General features: G+C 34.7%; 1 pseudogene across 1 annotated transcript; it reads left to right on the top strand.

Moving 5' to 3' along the window:
- The first annotated feature begins 2,313 nt into the window (after positions 1–2,313).
- Positions 2,314–3,901, top strand: LOC116535287 (annotated as a pseudogene). The gene has a single exon (XR_004262140.1). The product of XR_004262140.1 is annotated as a hsc70-interacting protein pseudogene (transcript).
- Positions 3,902–19,556: the final 15,655 nt, after the last annotated feature.

The raw sequence follows: 19,556 nt of genomic DNA, 5'->3' as shown, positions 1-19,556 counted from the left end.
TAGCTTCCAGAAGTCCACTGATAAAAAGATGATAGAAACTTTCTGCAGTAATTGTGTTTACAGTTAACATTTTTTAAAGGTTGAACAGGCATCAGGACCATTTATAGGAACAAGAAGTGTATAATCTCTGTGAGATTTACAAGAAAGCCATAAAATAAGGAAGAAACTTCTTACAATAGGTTCATTAGGCAAGGGCCTAGGGTTCCTCTTGGACCTCCAACAGTACTTCAGTCAACAATTAATTTGGTTCAGAGTATGTAGGTCACTGTGACGTGTAAACAGAGGCTTTCTATTCAAACTGGGGTAATATAGAAACATTGTAAAGAGTTCATTTAGAGGTCCCAAATGCCAAAGAGTATGCCTATTGACAAAAAATGTAGGTAGCATTTTCTGGCATTTTGAACTATATAAATATGTCCTCTATAAATGTTGAAGCATTAACATGTAAACATCAATATTGATTCATTGGTATAAAAAATTTTAAAAATTGCTGAAAACAGAATAAAAATTTTTGACTAAAAACATTTAAAAAGTTGTTGATATATAATACTAGTATATATTTTGAGGGTATATTTGATATTTTGATACCTGTATACAATATGTAATTATCAAATCAAAGTATTGGGATACCCATCACCATAAATATTTTTCTTTGTGTTAGAAACATTCCAATTCTTCTAACTATTTTAAAATAGGCAATATATTATTGTTAACTACAGTCTCCTAACTGTACTATTGAATACTGGAACTGATTCCTTCCTTCTGATTGTATTTTTGTACCCATTAACCAACTTCTGTATATAGTTCACTTCCCCTTACCTCTATAAACATCTGGTAACCACCATTCTATTCTTTATCTCCATGGGATCCACTTTTTAAGTTACCACATGTAAGTGAAAACACACAGTATTTGTCTTTCTGTGCCTGGCTTATTTCACTTAACATATGACCTTCAGTTTCATCCATGTTGCTGTAAATGACAAGATATCATTTTTTATGGATGCATAATATTCCATTGTGTGTGTGTGTGTGTGTGTGTGTGTGTGTATAACACATTTTCTTTATCTATTCATTCATTGATAGATATTTAGGTTGATCCCATATCTTGGCTATTGTGAATAGTGTTACGCTAAATGTTGGAGGGCAGATCTCTTCAATATGCTGATTTCCTTTCTTTTGGGTATATACCCAGCAGTGGGATTGCTGGATCATGAGGTAGTTCTATTTTTAGTTTTGTAAGGAACTTCCATACTGCTTTCCATAGTGGCTGTACAAATTTACATTTCCACCAACAGTGTATGAGCACTTCCCTTTATCTGTATCCTCACCAGCATTTGCTATTTGTTGTCTTTTTTTGTAATAGCTATTCTAACAGTCTCTTGGATAAATGCCATTTTAACTGGAATTATAGGATATCTCATTGTAGTTTTGATTTGCATTTTCTTAATGATTACTGGTGTTGAGCATCTTTTCACATACCTGTTGGCTATTTGTATGTCTTCTTTTGAGAAATATCTAGGCAGGTCTTTTGCCCATTTTTAAATCAGATTATTTGGTTTGTTTTTGAGTTGTTGCCAGCTCATTTTGACAAAGGTGCCAAGAGCATACTTTGGGCAAAGGACAGTTTCTTTGATAAACGGTGCTGGGAAAACTGGAAATCTATATGCAGAGGAATGAGACTAGATCCCCATCTTTCATTATATAAAAAAGTCAACTCAAAATGAATTAAAGACTTAAATCTAAGACCTGAAACTATGAAACCACTAAAAGAAAACATTGGGGAAACACTACAGGATATTGGTCTGGGTAAAAAAAAATTATTTTTTTTTTTACTAAGACTTCAAAAAAAAAAAAATAGACAATTAGATTATATCGGGCTAAAAAGCTCCAGTATAACAAAGGAAACAAAGAAAGTGAAGAGAACCTACAAATTATCCATCCAACAAGGATTTAATAACCTGAATATATAAGGAACTCACACAAGTCGATAGGAAAACACATAATCATAGAATGTTACAGCTCAAGGGAAACTTGAAGATTATGGATCTGTTATGGCATTTTGCAATTGAGGAAATGAATCAGAAAAGAAAAATGAGCAAATGAAGTTTAAAAGCTTTATAAAAAACTCACAATTTGAACCCATGTCTTTTGCTACAAACCTAGAGCTCATTCCTCTCCATCACAATGCCTTTTCTGAAAACACACCAGCAGTCAGCATCCCCTAGAAGAGCAGCGCAACTCCTAAAGCCACATAAACTATCAAGGCATTCCATCAAATGAAATATCAAACAATGGGGAGAAGTGATTGAGCCAGCGCCTCGGCCTGGAAGCGGGCCGCAGACCCTTAGTTTCTCCCACCGCCTGACGACCATGGACCCCCGAAAAGTGAACGAGCTTCGGGCCTTTGTGAAGATGTGTAAGCAGGATCCAAGCGTTCTGCACACAGAAGAAATGCGCTTCCTGAGGGAATGGGTGGAGAGTATGGGGGGTAAAATACCACCTGCTACTCAGAAAGCTAAATCAGAAGAAAATACCAAGGAAGAAAAACCTGATAGTAAGAAGGTAGAGGAAGATTTAAAGGCAGACGAACCATCAAGTGAGGAAAGTGATCTAGAAATTGATAATGAAGGTGTGATTGAACCACACACTGACACCCCTCAAGAAATGGGAGATGAAAATGCAGAGATAACAGAGGAGATGATAGATCAGGCAAATGATAAGAAAGTGGCTGCTATTGAAGCCCTAAATGATGATGAATTGCAGAAAGCCATTGACTTATTCACAGTTGCCATCAAGCTGAATCCTCGCTTGGCCATTTTGTATGCCAAGAGGGCCAGTGTCTTCGTCAAATTACAGAAGCCAAATGCTGCCATCCGAGACTGTGACAGAGCCATTGAAATAAATCCTGATTCAGCTCAGCCTTACAAGTGGCGAGGGAAAGCACACAGACTTCTGGACCACTGGGAAGAAGCAGCCCATGATCTTGCCCTTGCCTGTAAACTGGATTATGATGAAGATGCGAGTGCAATGCTAAAAGAAGTTCAACCTAGGGCACAGAAAATTGCAGAACATCGGAGAAAGTATGAGCGAAAACGTGAAGAGCGAGAGATCAAAGAAAGAATAGAAAGAGTTAAGAAGGCTCGAGAAGAGCATGAGAGAGCCCAGAGGGAGGAAGAAGCCAGACGACAGTCAGGAGCTCAGTATGGCTCTTTTCCAGGTGGCTTTCCTGGGGGAATGCCTGGTGGTTTTCCTGGAGGAATGCCCGGAATGGGAGGGGGCATGCCTGGAATGGCCGGAATGCCTGGACTCAATGAAATTCTTAGTGATCCAGAGGTTCTTGCAGCCATGCAGGATCCAGAAGTTATGGTGGCCTTCCAGGATGTGGCTCAGAACCCAGCAAATATGTCAAAATACCAGAGCAACCCAAAGGTTATGAATCTTATCAGCAAATTGTCAGCCAAATTTGGAGGTCAAGCATAATGCCCTTCTGATAAATAAAGCCTTTGCTGAAGGAAAAGCAACCTAAATCACCTTATGGATGTCGCAATAATACAAACCAATGTACCTCTGACCCTCTCATCAAGAGAGCTGGGGTGCTTTGAAGATAATCCCTACTCCTCTCCCCCAAATGCAGCTGAAGCATTTTACAGTGGTTTGCCATTAGGGTATTCATTCAGATAATGTTTTCCTACTAGGAATTACAAACTTTAAACACTTTTTAACTTTAAAAATATTTAAAACAAATTTAAAGGGTCTGTTAATTCTTATGTTTTTCTTTACTACTCATTTTGGATTTTTTTTTCTTTGAATTATTGGGCAGGGAAGATACTGAATGTATAGAAGATTTTTGCTCTAATTTGAGTGAAATAAAAGTTTATTAGTGCGAGGCAAACATAACTCATTTGAGGATAAAGTTTGTGTTGGATATGTGGTTCCTAAAGCATTTTTACTTGTCTTCTTAAATGCTTTATCTTTTTCTCTAAAGATTTGTTTCAATAAAACTAATTGGGACCACCAGTATTTCAGTAGGACCTGGGTAGAGACTGGAAGTACTTGGCAGGGCAGCAGCAATCTTGCTGTGTTTTATATAACATGCATCCTTGGGCAGGTTGTCCTTAAATCTTACACTGTGGTGAAGGGATGATTTTTTTGTAATGCTGCAGCAGAGTACTTAGTTCTGTTCTTGTCTAGTATATCTAATAAATGTATCATATTATTTCCACATAGGAGAAAAAAAAAAAAAAAAGAGCCACATGAAGAAATATTACTCAGCCATTACAGTTATACTTACAAAAGGTTTGTAATAACCTGAAAAATGTTTTATTATGAAGAGAAAATGTACATTATGAAATAATATAAACATAAGTCTGAACTACATGAAACAGATGCATAAGAAGAAGACTGGAAGGAAGCAAATGAACCAAAAAGTAAATATAGTCTTCAGTCGGAGGCAAAGGAGTGAGATGTGGGTGATTTGTTTTTATATTTTTCTGTGTTTTCCAAAATTTTTATAATGCTCCTGTATTACCTTTTAAATGAAATCTATACACATACATTTTATTTTATTTATAAAAAAGGGTTAATTCTGCATTCAGATTGGGATAGGTTACCCATAGAAGTTCCCTAAGGCCAATCCCCACTGGGTCACAAAAATCTGCCTTATATTATCTAAGACATGTAAATTAGTAGAAATCTTCTCAGTGAGGTATATTCCTGTGGAGAAGTAGAAAAGACAATCTATTTTGGAGACAAAACCATTGAAGGAAATCGAAAGGGATGGGGAAGTCACAGATGATGTTTTTTGTTACACCTGATTCAAACATATTCATACGAACACTGAAAACACAGCAAGGAATCATAAAAGAACCGTTATAGCATCTCAAGTCAGCAAACAGAACCTATGAAAGTGCAAGAATCTATGTTTGTATATTTACCCCCTCGAAAGCTTAAGGCTGTACTTTACCCCAGGTTTTTACTATATTTCCTGGTGGATAGGTTCAAAGTTTTTGTTTTTTTAACTTATATAATTATGCTTTTTCTTTATTTTCCTTTTTTTTTTTCCTCAGAATGATAGCTTCAGAAGGGCAGGTACATTTGTGTCTTTCTAATTTGTATTTTGTTTAAAGAAATAACTTCAGACATACAGAATAGTTGCAAAAATAATACAGACAGTTGCCATTTACCCTTCACACAGCCTCCCCTAATGTAAATATCTTATACGATGATAAAACTTGTTTGTATTTTGATACAACTTATCAAAACTAGGAAATTACAATTGATACAGTGCTAGTAACTAAACTGCACAAACTATCCAAATGTTACTACTTTCTGCTCTCGTGACATTTTTTTTTTCCTGAGGATCCAATTCTGGATCCCACACTGCATTTAGCTGTCCTGTCACCTTGGTCTTCTCCAGTCTGAAATAGTTACTCAGTCTGTCCCTGATTTTCATAATATTGGTCAGTTATTTTTAGAATGTCTTTCAATTTGAGTGTATCTTATGTTTTCTCATGATTAGATCGAGGCTATGCATTTTTGACAAGAATATCACATAATAGTGTAACTTTCTCAGTACATCTCATCATGGATTTGGTTATGTTATCATTGGTGACATTAACCTTGATAAAGTATATGCTGGCTTTCTCCACTGTAGTTTTCACCTTGTAATTAATAAATACCTTGTGGCCGATACCTTGAGACTATGAAAATAATCAGTTTATCCTCACATCTTTACCCATATGGCTTAGTCAAGTTGGCATGTAAAATTAATCATCACAACAGGTGAGGAAACTGAGACTTCAAGAACTTGTTCAACATCACACTGCTGATAGGTCGCAGGGCCAACACTCAAATCGAGATCTGTTCTGTAATGTTCCACTCCTTTCCTGGACATCCCCCATTTAGAAAGTGAGAAGACTTAAGAAAGGCAAAAGCCTTGCTGAAGTCACAAAGTGGGCTGGGATGACACAATATCCAGGGTTTACTGACAGCTCACTTTCCACCACATTGCTTTGGAAGACTTTGGCTTAATCTCTCCTTATAGCTAGTCCTTTACCCACAGTCTCCCTAAGCATGTTTTCCAATGGAGAGCCAAGGGTCAGTACCAAATGAACCATTAGAAGAGGAGAGATTTGAACAAACAATTGAGTTTACTATCCGCTGATAACAAAAAATGACTAGGATTTTGTAGCTCTTCACAGGACCTAAAAATATCCTATGGTGAGGTATACTGGGATCACTATTAGCTCCTCTGTATTCAAATTTAACATTTTGATCAGTGGGTTTGATTAAGACCTAAAGATCATGTTTGTCAAGTCTGAGGAGGCTTTGTCAAGTCAGGAGGTTGGAGCACCAACCCCTGGCACAGTTGAATATCTGCACATATGCTTTGACTCCCCAGCACTTAACTACTAATAGCCTACTGTTGACCGGAAACCTTACTGACAGTTGAAACAATAAATTAACATACTTTGCATGTTATATGCATTGTATATTGCATTCTTATAATGTAAGTTAGAGAAAATTAAATATTATTAAAACTATCATAAGGAAGATAAAATATATTTACTATTCATTAAGTGGAAATGGATCATTATAAAGGTCTTTATCCTCATCATCTTCACATTGAGTAGTCTGAGGATGAAGAGGAAGAGGAGGGGTTGATCTTGCTGTCTCATTGGTAGCAGAGACAGAATAGGTGAAGGAAATAGAAGAGAAAGCAGGGGAGGTGGGCACACTCGATGTAATATGCTGAAAAAAATCCACGTATAAGTGGACTCGCACAGTTAAAATCCATGTTGTTCAAGGGTCAACTGGAATCCCCAATCCCTTCCTTTTCTACGTCTATGCAGTAGTGCTCTACCTGCTCACAGATCTTTTGCAAAAAACTATAGCTTGATCAACAAGTTTTCTATAGTACTCTAGGAATATTTAAACAATTGCTTTAAAAGACCTAAACAAATTCAAATAATTTAATATTTCTTTGATGCTTGAAAAATTCCTCCCAAAAAATGTTTTATCTAGAAAAATGTAGAAAATACAAATAAACATAAAAAATAAGTATTACCAGAAATCTTCCAATTTAAGGGCTGTGTGACCTTGAGCAGGTTACTCCACATTTTTGAAAATCTTTTTTTGTTCACTTACAAAATATCAACTCAGGTTCTTGAGATGTTGAAATGGAAAATGACTATTAAATTTGTAACAGTGCCTAGCTTAAAAGTAATTGGGTGTTTTTTTTTTTCATCAAAAGTAATGGCAAAAACTGCAATTACTTTTGTGCCATCCTAAGAGTTGTGGATTTGAATTTCCTTCTCTGCTTATTCCATGCTTGCTCTCACCATCCCCTGTTTTAGGGATAAGCAAGTATTTCTCATTTTTTAAACGATGTATGTTCAAAGCTATTTACCTATTTATTTTTAAACAAAGTATATTCTTTAGAACACTTTAGTTTCACAGCAAAATTGAGCAGAGAGTACAGAGATTTCCATACACCTTCTGTCTCCACATATACACAGCCTTCCCCATTGTCAGCATCCTCCACAGAGCAGTGCATTTGTTAAAACTGATGAACCTATATTGACACATCATTATCACTGAGGTTCCATAGTTTACATTAGGATTCACTTTTGACATTGTACATTCTATGGGTTTGGACAAATGTATGATTCCTCCTTAGTTAATCCTGGACAACCATTGGTCTTTTTACTGTCTCCATAGTTTTGCCTTTTCCAGAATGTCATACAGTTGGAATCATGCAATATGTAGCCTTTTCATATTGGCTTCTTTCACATGGTAATAGCATTTAACTTTCCTCCATATCTATTCATGGCTTGATAGCTTATTTCTTTTTAGCACTGAGTAATATTCCATTATCTGGGTATACTACAGTTTATTTATCCATTTACCTACTGAAGGACATCTTAGTTGCTTCTAAGTTCTGGCAATTATGAATAAAGACATTATCTGTGTGCAAGTTTTTGTGTGGACATGAGTTTTCAACTCCTTTGGGTAAATACCAAGAAGCACAATTGCTTGATCGTATGGTAAGAGTATGTTCAGTTATATTATCTCTCAATCAGTGGCTTGTCTTTATAAATATTATCTCTCAATCAGTGGCTTGTCTTGTCATTCTCTTGACAGTGTCTTTCACAGAGCATAATTTTTTTATTTTAATCCTTCCCAGCTCACCAATTTTTTTCTTTCATGCCTTTTGTGTCATATCTAAAAATATCACCATCAAACTCTAGGTCATCTAGACTTCTTTACTATGTTGGTTGTTTGTTTTAACAGATGGGCTCTTGCTATACTGCCTAGGCTGGCCTTGAGCTCCTTGGCTCAAGCAATCTTTATGCCTCAGCCTCCCAAGTAATTGGGACTACAAGCACGCATCACCATGCCTAGCTTACTGTAATGTTTCAGTGGTGATTTTCTATTTCTCTCATTCCTTCTACATTTATCAATTGGCATTCTTTTGTTAGATTGAACTAACCCCTCTCCTCACTTTTTGAATTACTTATATCAATATGGATTCATGGATGTTAATTTTATTCTGTAAATTATACTCCAATACCATCAGTATGTATTTTATTTCCAAATTGTTCCATTTTCGGCCATTGGTAGTGCTGTCATTTTGGAATCTGGTTTTCTGTCTTTCAACATTTTATTTTTTAATTTCCATAGGTTATTGGGGACAGGTGGTGTTTGGTTACTTGAGTAAATTCTTTAGTAGTGATTTGTGAGATTCTTGTGCCCTCATCACCCGAGCAGGATACACTGCACCCAACCGGTAGTCTTTCATCCCTCACCCTCTTCCCACTCTTTCCTCCTGAGTCCCCAAAGTCCATTGTGTCATTTATATGCTTTTGCATTCTCATAGCTTAGCTTCCACATATGAGTGAGAACATCAGATGTTTGATTTTCCATTCCTGAGTTACTTCACTTAAGATAATAGTCTTCAGTCTCATCCAGGTCACTGCAAATACCAATAATTCATTCCTTTTTATGGCTGAGTAGTATTCCATCATAGATATCATATATATATATATATATATATATATATATATATATGTGTGTGTGTGTGTATATGTATATCACTGAGTTACTTCACTTAAGATGATAGTCTCTAATTTCATCCAGATCACTGCAAAGGCCATTAATGCATTCCTTTTTATGACTGAGTTGTATTCCATCATATATATATATGTAACAGTTTATCCACTTGTTGGTTGATGGAGATGTGGGTTGGTTCCACCTTTTTGCAATGGTGAATTGTGCTGCTATAAACATGCATGTGTGTATATTTTTTGTATAATGACTTCTTTTCTTCCAGGTAGACACCCACTAGTGGGATTGCTGGATCAAATGGTAGTTTTACTTTAGTTCTTTAAGAAATCTCCACACTGTTTTCCATAGTGGTTGTATTAGTTTACATTCCCGCCAGCAGTGTAGAAGTGTTCCCTGTTTACTGCATCCTTGCTAACATCTATTATTTTTTGATATTTTGATTATGGGTATTCTTGCAGGAGTGAGGTGGTATTGCATTGTGGTTTTGATTTGCATTTCCCTGATCATTAGTGACGTTGAGCATTTTCTCATATGTTTGTTGCCCATTTATATATCTTCTTTTGAGAATTGTCTATTCATGTCCTCAGCCCACTTTTTGATGAATATTTGTTGTTTTTTTTTTTTTTTTTGCTAATTTGTCATTGTAGATTCTGGATATTAGTCCATTGTCAGATGTATAGATTGTGAAGACTTTTCTCCCACTCTGTGGGTTGTCTGTTTACTCTGCTGACTGTTCCTTTTGCCATGCAGAAACTCTTTAGTAAGAATGTGGTTTTCTTTTGATATGCCTCCATCCTTCTTGAGCACCTCCTTATTTTTGATTACCACAAGATATTCCAGGATCATGTTGTGTTTTCTTTGCCCCATCTCCAAAATCAATCACTTCTTTAAGAGCTCCTGGTTTCCTTTATGGAAGCAAGGAGTTTAGAGACCGAGATCTGGGCACTGGATGTGTTCATTGCTAGGGGGGTATTCTTGCTCCTAGGTCTCCAGCAGACAGAAATAGGAAATGTGTGTGTGTGTGTGTGTGTGTGTGTGTGTGTGTGTGTATTTGTGCATTGCCTGTTCTTGTCTTTTTCTCCAATCCCTATCAAAGTCTTGGTCATTTGTTCCTCAATTTTTTTATTTCAAATTTTATTTTAGATACGGGGAGTATATGTGCACGTTTGTTACATGGGAATGTTACATGATGCTGAGGTTTGGAGTTTGGATCTCATCACCCAGGTAGTGTTCATAGTACCTAATAGGTGGTTTCTAAACTCAATCATCTCCCTCCAAACACCCTCTAGTTGTCCACAGTGTCTATTATTCCCGTATTTATGACCATGTGTGCTCAATGGCTAGTTTCCATATATAAGTGAGAACATGCAGTATTTGGTTTTCTTTTACTACATTAGTTTGCTAAGGATAAGAGCCTCCAGGTCCATCCATGTCTTTGCAAAAGACATGATATTTTTTCTTTTTTATGACTGCATAGTATTCCATGATATGTATGTGCCACATTTTCTTTATCCAATCTAACGTTGATTGGCACCTGGGTTGATTCCATGTCTTTGCTATTGTGAATAGTACGACAATGAACTTATGAGTTCACATGACATTTTGGTGGAATGATTTATTTTCTTCTGGGTATGTACCCAGTAATGGGATTGCTGGGTTGAATAGGAGCTCTATTTTAAGTTCTCTGAGAAATCTCCAGACTGCTTTCCACAGTGACTGGACTAAGTTACATTCCTATCAACAGTGTATAAATGTTCCCTTTCCTCCATAGCCTTGCCAGCATCTGTTTTTTTTTTTTTTTTTTTTTTCTTTTTACATTTTAATAATAGCCATTCTGACTGGTATGAGATGCTATCTCATTGTGGTTTTGATTTGCATTTCTCTGATGATTAATGATATTGAGCATTTCATATATATTTGTTGGCCATTTGTAAGTCTTCTTTTGAGAAGTGTCTGTTCATGTCCATTGTCCATTTTTCCATGGGATTATTTTTGCTTGTTGGTTTAAGTTCCCTGTAGATTCTGGATATTAGGCCTTGGTTGGATGCATAGTTTGCAAATATCTTCTCCCATTCTGTAGGTTGTTTGTTTGCTATGTTGATAGTTTCTTTTGTTGTGTAGAAGCTTTGTTCCTCAATTTCTAAGAGTTTTTATATAATAAGGATATAAGCTGTTTGTCTGTAATGTATGTTGCAAATACTTTTCTCCCTGTTTATCAGATGTCTTTGGCTTTTTATATAATATTTTTCAGGTCACTTTTAATTGTATGTAGTCAAATTCATCAACCTTTTCCTTTTGGCTCTGGATTTTGGGTCTTAGTTTACCTTAAGGTTAAAGAGGAATTCTCTCAGTATTCTTCTAGTACTTGTATGGTTGTATTTTTGACATTTGGATCCCAATCCATTTGGAATCTGTTAATGTCTTTTATGTGAAATGAGAATGTAGTTAATCTTTTCTTTTTCATCAATTGGCTTCCCAGGTTTTCCAGAACAACCTATGAGAAAGTCCTTTATTCCATCTTACTGTGGTGACTTAACACTTTCATCATATATTAAATTATTGTTTTCTTCATTTTTATAAATTAATAATGAAATTTGTTGAAGTTTTTTTAGCACCTATGGAGATAATTACATTTTTTAGATTTACTAATATAGTATATTAATAAATATTCTATTGTTGAACCAACCTTATATGCTTGGAATAAATCTCACATGATTATGGCATATTATTTTTATAATGTGATATTGCAATCAATTAAATAATATTTTATTTAGTATTTCTGCATTATAATCATAGGTAAGACTATTCTCTAGTTTAGTTTCTTAATATTATATTCATCTGATTTTGTTATTTATGTTAAACTTGCCTCATAAAAGTAATTAGAAAGTTTTCCTTCCTTTTCAATGCTTAGAAAGAATTTATAGCACATTGGGACAATCTGATATTTGAAAGTTTGGTAGAATTCCCCTATAAAACCATTTAAGTGTGGCATTTTTAAAAATACAAGGTAAATTCTTAAAACTTCCTCTATTCCTATGAAAATTGGTCTGCTTAAATTTTCTAAATCAAATGAGCTTATTTTTAGTACATGGATTTTCATTAAAAATTATCCATTTTTCTAGGTTTTTAATGTATTTACAAGAGGTCTGAAAAGTAGTATCTTTAGATTTTATTCAAATTTCTTCCCTCTTATCAGCTCTCATTTTATATGATTTTACTTCTTTGTTTCTTTCTTTAGTTAGTTACTGATTTTGCTGTTTTGGTAACATTAAGAAAAAAATTCCCAATTTTTTTATTGATTAATTAGACCTACTTTTTGCTTCATTAATTTCTGTTTTTAACTTTACATTCTTCCTTGTTCATTTGTTTTGTTTACTTAGTTGTTTATTTTTTGGTTTTTCTCCTTTTAGTTTTTTTAGAGCTGGGCATTTCATTTATTTTCAAACTTTCACTTTTATCAATAAGTGTGCAATGTAGTGAATTATCCCCTAATTCACTGTTTTGAGTGCATTCCATAGATTCTGATAAGAAATATTTTTAATGTCATTATTTTATGTTTTAATTCTATAACATCAATTTACGTTTTCTCTTACATTCAAGAGTTGTTGGCCAGGCGTGATGGCTCACACCCCTAATCCCAGCACTTTGGGAAGCTGAAGTGGGCAGACTGCCTGAGGTCAGGAGTTCAAGACAAGCCTGGATAGCATGATGAAACCTCATCTCTACTGAAAATACAAAAATTAGCCAGGTGTGGTGGTGCACGTCTGTAGTCCCAGCTACTCCAGAGGCTGAGGCAGGAGAATCGCTTCAACCTGGGGAGACAGAGATTGCAGTGAACCAAGATCATGCCACTGCACTCCAGCCTGGGAAGCACAGCAGGACTCCATTAAAGAAATATAGTTGTTTAATAGAATATTTTTTTGAATTTCAGGTTGAAGATACTTTTCTATTTTTGGGCTTTTTAAAAAACAATGTCTTCTTTCATTCCGTTGTGATTAGAGTATTGCATGCAATATTTTTACTTCATAGAAACTATTGTTATAGCTTTTTCTGAATGTAACCAAAACAGTATACCTATACTTTAGATTCCAGTATTGATCAGTATTTTGCCTGTGCCACATTGATTAAAAAAAATGTGTATTTGCTATTATAAGGAAATTCAATATATATCCATAAAATACATTCTATTGATTGTGTTGTTTAGATTTTCTCTCTGTTTGCTTATGTTTTGTCAATGTGATATGCCTTGTACTGGAATTGGTTTATTAATCTCTCCCATTATTAATGCCGTCTCCTGTAGTTTTTCTTCATAAAGGTGGTTGCTATCTTATTTGGTGCATAAATATTTATAAGTCATATATTTGTATTATAAATTATGACTTTTTGCACTAATATGTATCCTTGTGTCTATAGGAAACCCATTTTAAATACAAATGAATGGTTAGATTAAAATTAAAAGCTGAAAAATGATATATCATGCAAACACTAACTAAAAGGAAACTCTATTAGTTTCGGACAAAGTAGACTTCAGAATATCATTAGAGAGGAAAAGGGAAATTACATAATGATGAAGGTCAATTCTTCAAGAAGACATAACAATTAGAAAATGTATATGCATCTAATAACTGAGCTTGAAAATACAAGAGGCAAAAATACTGATCAATTTGAAAGGAGAAATGGATAAATTCATTCTTAGAGTGGGAAACTTTAATAGTCCTCTTTGAGTTATTGATAAAAGATGGCAGAAAATCAGAACGTATACAGATGATCTGAACAACACTATCAACCAACTTTACCTCATTGATAGTAATAGAATGTTCTACCCAGCAACAGCAGAATACACATTCTTTCCAAGTACACATGGTAGGCCATGTTCTGAACAATAAGACAGCAGCTCAACACATTTGAAAGAATAGAAATAATAAAGTGCATTTTTGGACTATAATGGTCTTAATATAGAAATCAATAACAAAAACATATCTGTAAAATACCCAGATGTTTGAAAAATAAACACATTTTAAATAACACATAGATCAAAGAGGCAGTTGGAAGAAAAACTAAAAAGTCTTTTGAACTGAAAACATTTTGATACTGAATATCAAAATCTGTGGGATGCAGTTAACATAGTGCCCAGAGGCAAATTTATATCATTAAATGTACGCATCGGAAAAGAAGAAAGATCCAAAGTCAGTAACCTGATTCTACCTTAAATAATTAGAAAATAAAGAGCAAATTAAACCCAAAGTTAAGAGAAGGAAGTAATAAAAATTAGAAGAAAGATCTAGTCAATTAAAAAAATAAACAACAGAGAAAATTAATTTGTATTCTTTAGTATACATCTATCACCTACATAGCAGGGACCCTTCTAGATTTTTTTCTTTTACTCTTCTTCCTCCTTCCAATTTTAGTTACATTATTTCCACTTTATCACAATTGATTATTTTTGTGTCTGTATATGTCACCCTCATTCATACTTTTTGTATTAGCTGTACTTTTATAGTTTTAATATGTCATCATAAATTATTTTACAGAAGTTTCACAGTCATAACTTGATTAGATGAAGCTTATCCCCCAGTGTACTCTACAGAACAACCTGATGAATACCAAATTCCTTAAATTATTGAATGTTGAAAACTGGTTTTCTAGTTTTAAAACTTGAAGGACAGCCTGATTGTGTTAATATACACAATTCTTGGTTTATACTTTCTTTTATTGAGTGTTTTATTTTTCAAAATGCTGCTTCATTGATGTTCTACTTGTATGTTGATTATGAAAATTCTGTGCCAATCTAATTGTTTTGTAAGTTAACTTATCTTTTTGCCTAGTGGCCTTGAAGATTTTACTTTTACTTGTCAAATCTATTCATGTTACCAGGGCTGTTTTAGAGTTGAAAATTCTTTGTTAATTTCCCTAAGTACTCATGGGTGAACGTAGGCATTTTTCTATTTTGGGGCAGATATTTGTTTCATAGTTTTAAATATTAGCCCTGTTTCAGTGTTTCTGCATTTTCTTCTTCAGGGACTCCAATAATACAAATACTATTCCTTCTTTGCCTCTCTCACATTTCCACTACCTCTTTTTTGGCCCTTTTTACTTATTTTTTATTGCTTTAATCTTTTTGTTTTTTTTCTCTGCCTTTTTCAATGCCCCTTATTACATTTTCATTTCAACCTATTACTTCTCCCTTGGATCCTTATAATTTATTCTCCTAAGATAATTTTGTATTTTTCTTCCATTTATTTGCAGAGTTTACTCATCTGTCTTTTTATTTTTTCCTTTGTTTAGTCCATTTCTACTTTTAGTTTTTGACTTTCTGACTCAAGGTAGTTTTTTATAGCCTCAAGGGCTTGTTTAAATATATTTAATTCTGTTTGGTGTGTTGACTTACTTCTTTGTATGATTCACAGGATTTTAGTGAGGGGGAGTTCCTCAGTTCATAGGTATGTTGTTTCCTCATTTTCTGCCATAGCTTTGTTAACTTCACTTCTCTTTTGTTCTTTTTTATGATATTGAGTTATTTTTATAAGACTCCAAATTAAATGCCATCTTTTTTTGTCAGTATAGCAAGGACCAGGTACTTTGGTTATAATGTTGGAGTTGTAAGTGCTTAGATGATGTGGTTCTCTTTTGTCTTGCATGGCAGTAAAAGTCCCCCCTCTGCCTTTGTATTCCTTATGACTACCCAATTGCTGAATGATTCTTTTCCCTTCCTTCTTACTTTTCTTCTCCCTGTCAAAGCTATATGTTTTGAAGCCAATTCCTGTTACATCATGCCTGCCTGCTTAAATAGTGCCTGACTCCTTTAAATCATATGTGCCCCCTTTGATTATGTATAATTTGAAGCTCTCTCCTTATAGTTCATCTTCTGATCTTTCTAGAAACTTTTTGTTTTAGTATTTTCAGGATTAAAGTGGACTTAGTCTTTCTGGAAGTAGGTTTAAAATAAACTTAGCACATTTTTCTAGCTTCCCGGGTTTGTCTTCCCTGAGGCTGGTTTTTTGTTTGTTTGTTTGTTTAAAGTCTGCCTTTGCTGGCCATAGTCTTACAGCAGGACAGGCATGGGCCAGGACCATGAGAGGTCACTCTCTGGGAATTGGTGAATTTTCTCTTTTCACTTGCAGTTAGTTACTTTGAAGTTTGGGCATTCTCTGTCCTTAAGCTATGCTAAGGACATGGTTTTTATGTTGATTCATTTTTTCATTCTTTTTTGTCATTTTTGTAGGCTACATTAGGAGGCAGGTTGCTGTACTACAATTACTACTAGATGTCTGTTTATGTTTATCTTTTTAAAAGAGATTTAGGGCTGTCTTTTTTCCCAATATTGTAGATACTAACTTTACTCCCTTTTATGGAGGGTAGAAAATAACAAAAATATTGCTATAATTCAGTAGAGATTAAAATATAAGAATTTAAATTTGAGGTGAGAGACTGCCCATTAACAATGAAAAATTCAAAATTTTAGATATAAAAATGATGTCTAATAAAAAATTCTGTCAGGCTCCTCCTTCAAATATATTTTATTAACCTTTTGCTTTTCCAGTCTAAGTGATGTACAGCATGGGCATTTCTAAGGAAAAATGTTATTCACCTTTCTAAAACTGTTAATATTCCCTATGAATATTCTTATATTCATTAAGAATGCTTTAGGTTGAAAGTAACTAATACCTGATGATGAGTATAGTTCGAATCTGTGAGGATATTCACTATGAACTTAAAAGAAGTATGAAGTAAGGTAGTCTCATCGTTAAGCAGATAGCTTAACAGTGTCCTCAAGAATTCAGGCTCTTTCCATCTCTCTATTCTGCTACACTCAAAGTTTTGGCCTCTCTCTCTCTCTCTCTCTCTCTCTCTCTATCTGTGTGTGTGTGTGTGTGTGTGTGTGTGTGTGTGTGTGGTCGTAAGGTTTTATCACTTTATGGTCACATGAATGCTGCTATAGCATCAGACATTATGTCTTCGATTTAGCAGGAAGAATGAAAAGGAGAGGACACATGTACTTTGTTATCTGGAAACCACAATAATTTTCTCAAGTCCCAAACAAATTCTGACCAAACCTAGCTAAAAGTACCTAGCCTTTCAACATCTGTAGGAAGCAGAGAGTTGGAAATGGCTTTTGAATTTGCCAGCCAACAATGTGTACACCAATGGTTCCAAAATAGTTAGGTGGTGCTACTAGCAATTCTAGGAAAGACATCAAGGAATACTTCTAGTCCAAATGCTTTCTAAATGGCAATAATTGTCATTGACATTTTAAGGCTATTTATTATAACCAAGATATGGAGTTCAAAGTTTTTCTCATTCTGACCATTATGCTGTACTTAACACCCTTTGGCTCAAGGAAGAGGTACAAAGCCCTACTTGCATGAGTGTTTGGAAAGATGGTGTGGGGTACTCAGTGGAAGTGTAGGGAGTGTGTGAGCAAGGCACAGCCTACATAACTATAGTGCTCTGCCAGCTTGCTCAGTGCTTGGAGATGGTGACTTTGTCTGATCTGAGTGGTTAAGAGACTGATAATGTCACTGTGACATTGTGTCACTGAAAAAAAAAGTGTACAGAAAATGACCTGGTTCCTTTTTGAGTGCTATTATTTGATAATACCCAGAGCGCGCTCTGCATGTTCTAGGCAATGAATTGTAAAGACTGTTGGTGACTTATAGGCTTTCAAAATGAGGGAATTAGGATTAGGGAACAACAAGGCATCCAAATGGAATTTAGAAGCTCAAAGACATCAAATCACTTTTCATAAATTCCTAATGGAAATATTGGGTATGGAAACTGATTTGGGCATAACCGTTAACATATAACACTTATGAATGCTTCCAGTATTCGTACTGATATGACTCATCTTCTTATTTATCTGTTTTGACTTCAGTGTAAACTATGCCAGCTGGCATCCTAATGGAATATGAACATTCTATATAGTTATTAAATGGCAACAAATTACATATTACACATAACATAAAGATAAACAACCAATGGTTTCTTCATTCTTATAGGAGAATAGAAATACTTTTTCTCAATACTGAGACTCTAGTACAAGGCTCTGGCATTTTATGGTTTGCAAAACATTCATTTGATCCTCCCAAGAAAAGAGAAGACATATTATTGTCCTTACTTTGCAGATGAGAATCATAGGCTCAGAGAGGGGAAGGGACTCGTCAAAAGTCTCCCTGCTTCTTAGGGAAAGTAGCAGGACTTGACCTTAGGTTTCCTGAGTCCTCATCCATTGCTTTTTCTACCTTTGCAGGCTGTTTCCTGGACCACTTTGCAGTTCATGTTTCTGAAATAATATATTTCTGCGTAGTTTATACCCCTGTTGTGCTAAATAGAATTGCAGTCTCAAATCTGGGTCTACGTGGGACCACTATTTCAGAGGAGTTAACTGATTTCAAATGTCTTGGTCCACTGTTTCTGTCAATAAATAAGGCATTTGCCATTGTTATGCTAGTCTCCATTTTTTTTCCAGCTGGACATAAACTAGGAGTTAACTTGTATCATGATGTAAAGCAAGAGCTGATTTGCCAACAGCACAATCCTAACACTATTTACCTACAAAAGAAAGATAAACAGATAATGCAAAAAATAACCCAACCTTGATATTTCAGCCATGTAGCCATGTAAAGTCAAATAAAACAATGATAGAAAAAAAATATATTTCACTGTTCGATTTTCTCCTTTATTCTACTTAATAATGCAAATAATACTGTACTTAAAATTTTTAAATGAACTACTAAAATGACCCAGTCAAGATGCAAGAATAAATTTGGCCAACGTTTACAACCAACATCAGTTTCCAAATTTCTCTAGGATAAACATGAGCTTATTGCATTTTAAGTCTGTGTAATTTTACAAAATATGATGCTTAGTCTTCAAGAAAAATTATTTTAACTTAATAACTTACTTGGACAATACATAGCATCTTCCTATCTGTATTTTTCTCAAATACACAGATTCACTATTCTATTTTTAAAAGTCTCTGAAAAGGGCACTTTAGGTTTTCATAGATAAATGTATAATGGTTTGCAATGTTCACCATGGTAAAAACATAATATGCTGGGTTCACTATGACTAATTATTCTGAGAGATACAAATATGTGCACTTATGCTGAAAAGCTCTCTTGCTCTGCCATCTAGAATGCAACTTTTCATGAATTTTATCCAGATTTCTGTATTCAACAGCAATTTTTGTTTGAAAAAATAGTTAAAACAATGAATAGCATAGGAAAAAATAAGAAAATAAAGGTCAACTTTTCTATACTCTGGTCTTTTATCTTCACAATCTTCACATTTATTTTTACTGTTCCAGCAAGACTGGCTTCTTATTTTCACTGTTTCAGCATCAGCAGGGTATTTTCTGTAACAGCTCCATATGGATGATGTACATGCTTCTTGGCTTATGTCTACTCATATGTTCATGATTTAACACCAAATGGAAATTACAGCCAACTCTCAATAACCCATAAAAGAGAGGAGCATTGTAGTACAGATAA

This window comes from Sapajus apella, unplaced genomic scaffold (genome assembly GCF_009761245.1).
Source record: "Sapajus apella isolate SASKATOON/1434 unplaced genomic scaffold, GSC_monkey_1.0 scaffold93, whole genome shotgun sequence".
In the NCBI taxonomy this organism is placed as follows: Eukaryota; Metazoa; Chordata; class Mammalia; order Primates; family Cebidae; genus Sapajus; species Sapajus apella.
Note: the sequence above shows the minus strand (reverse complement) of the source record. Positions and strands in the feature narration are given on the sequence as shown.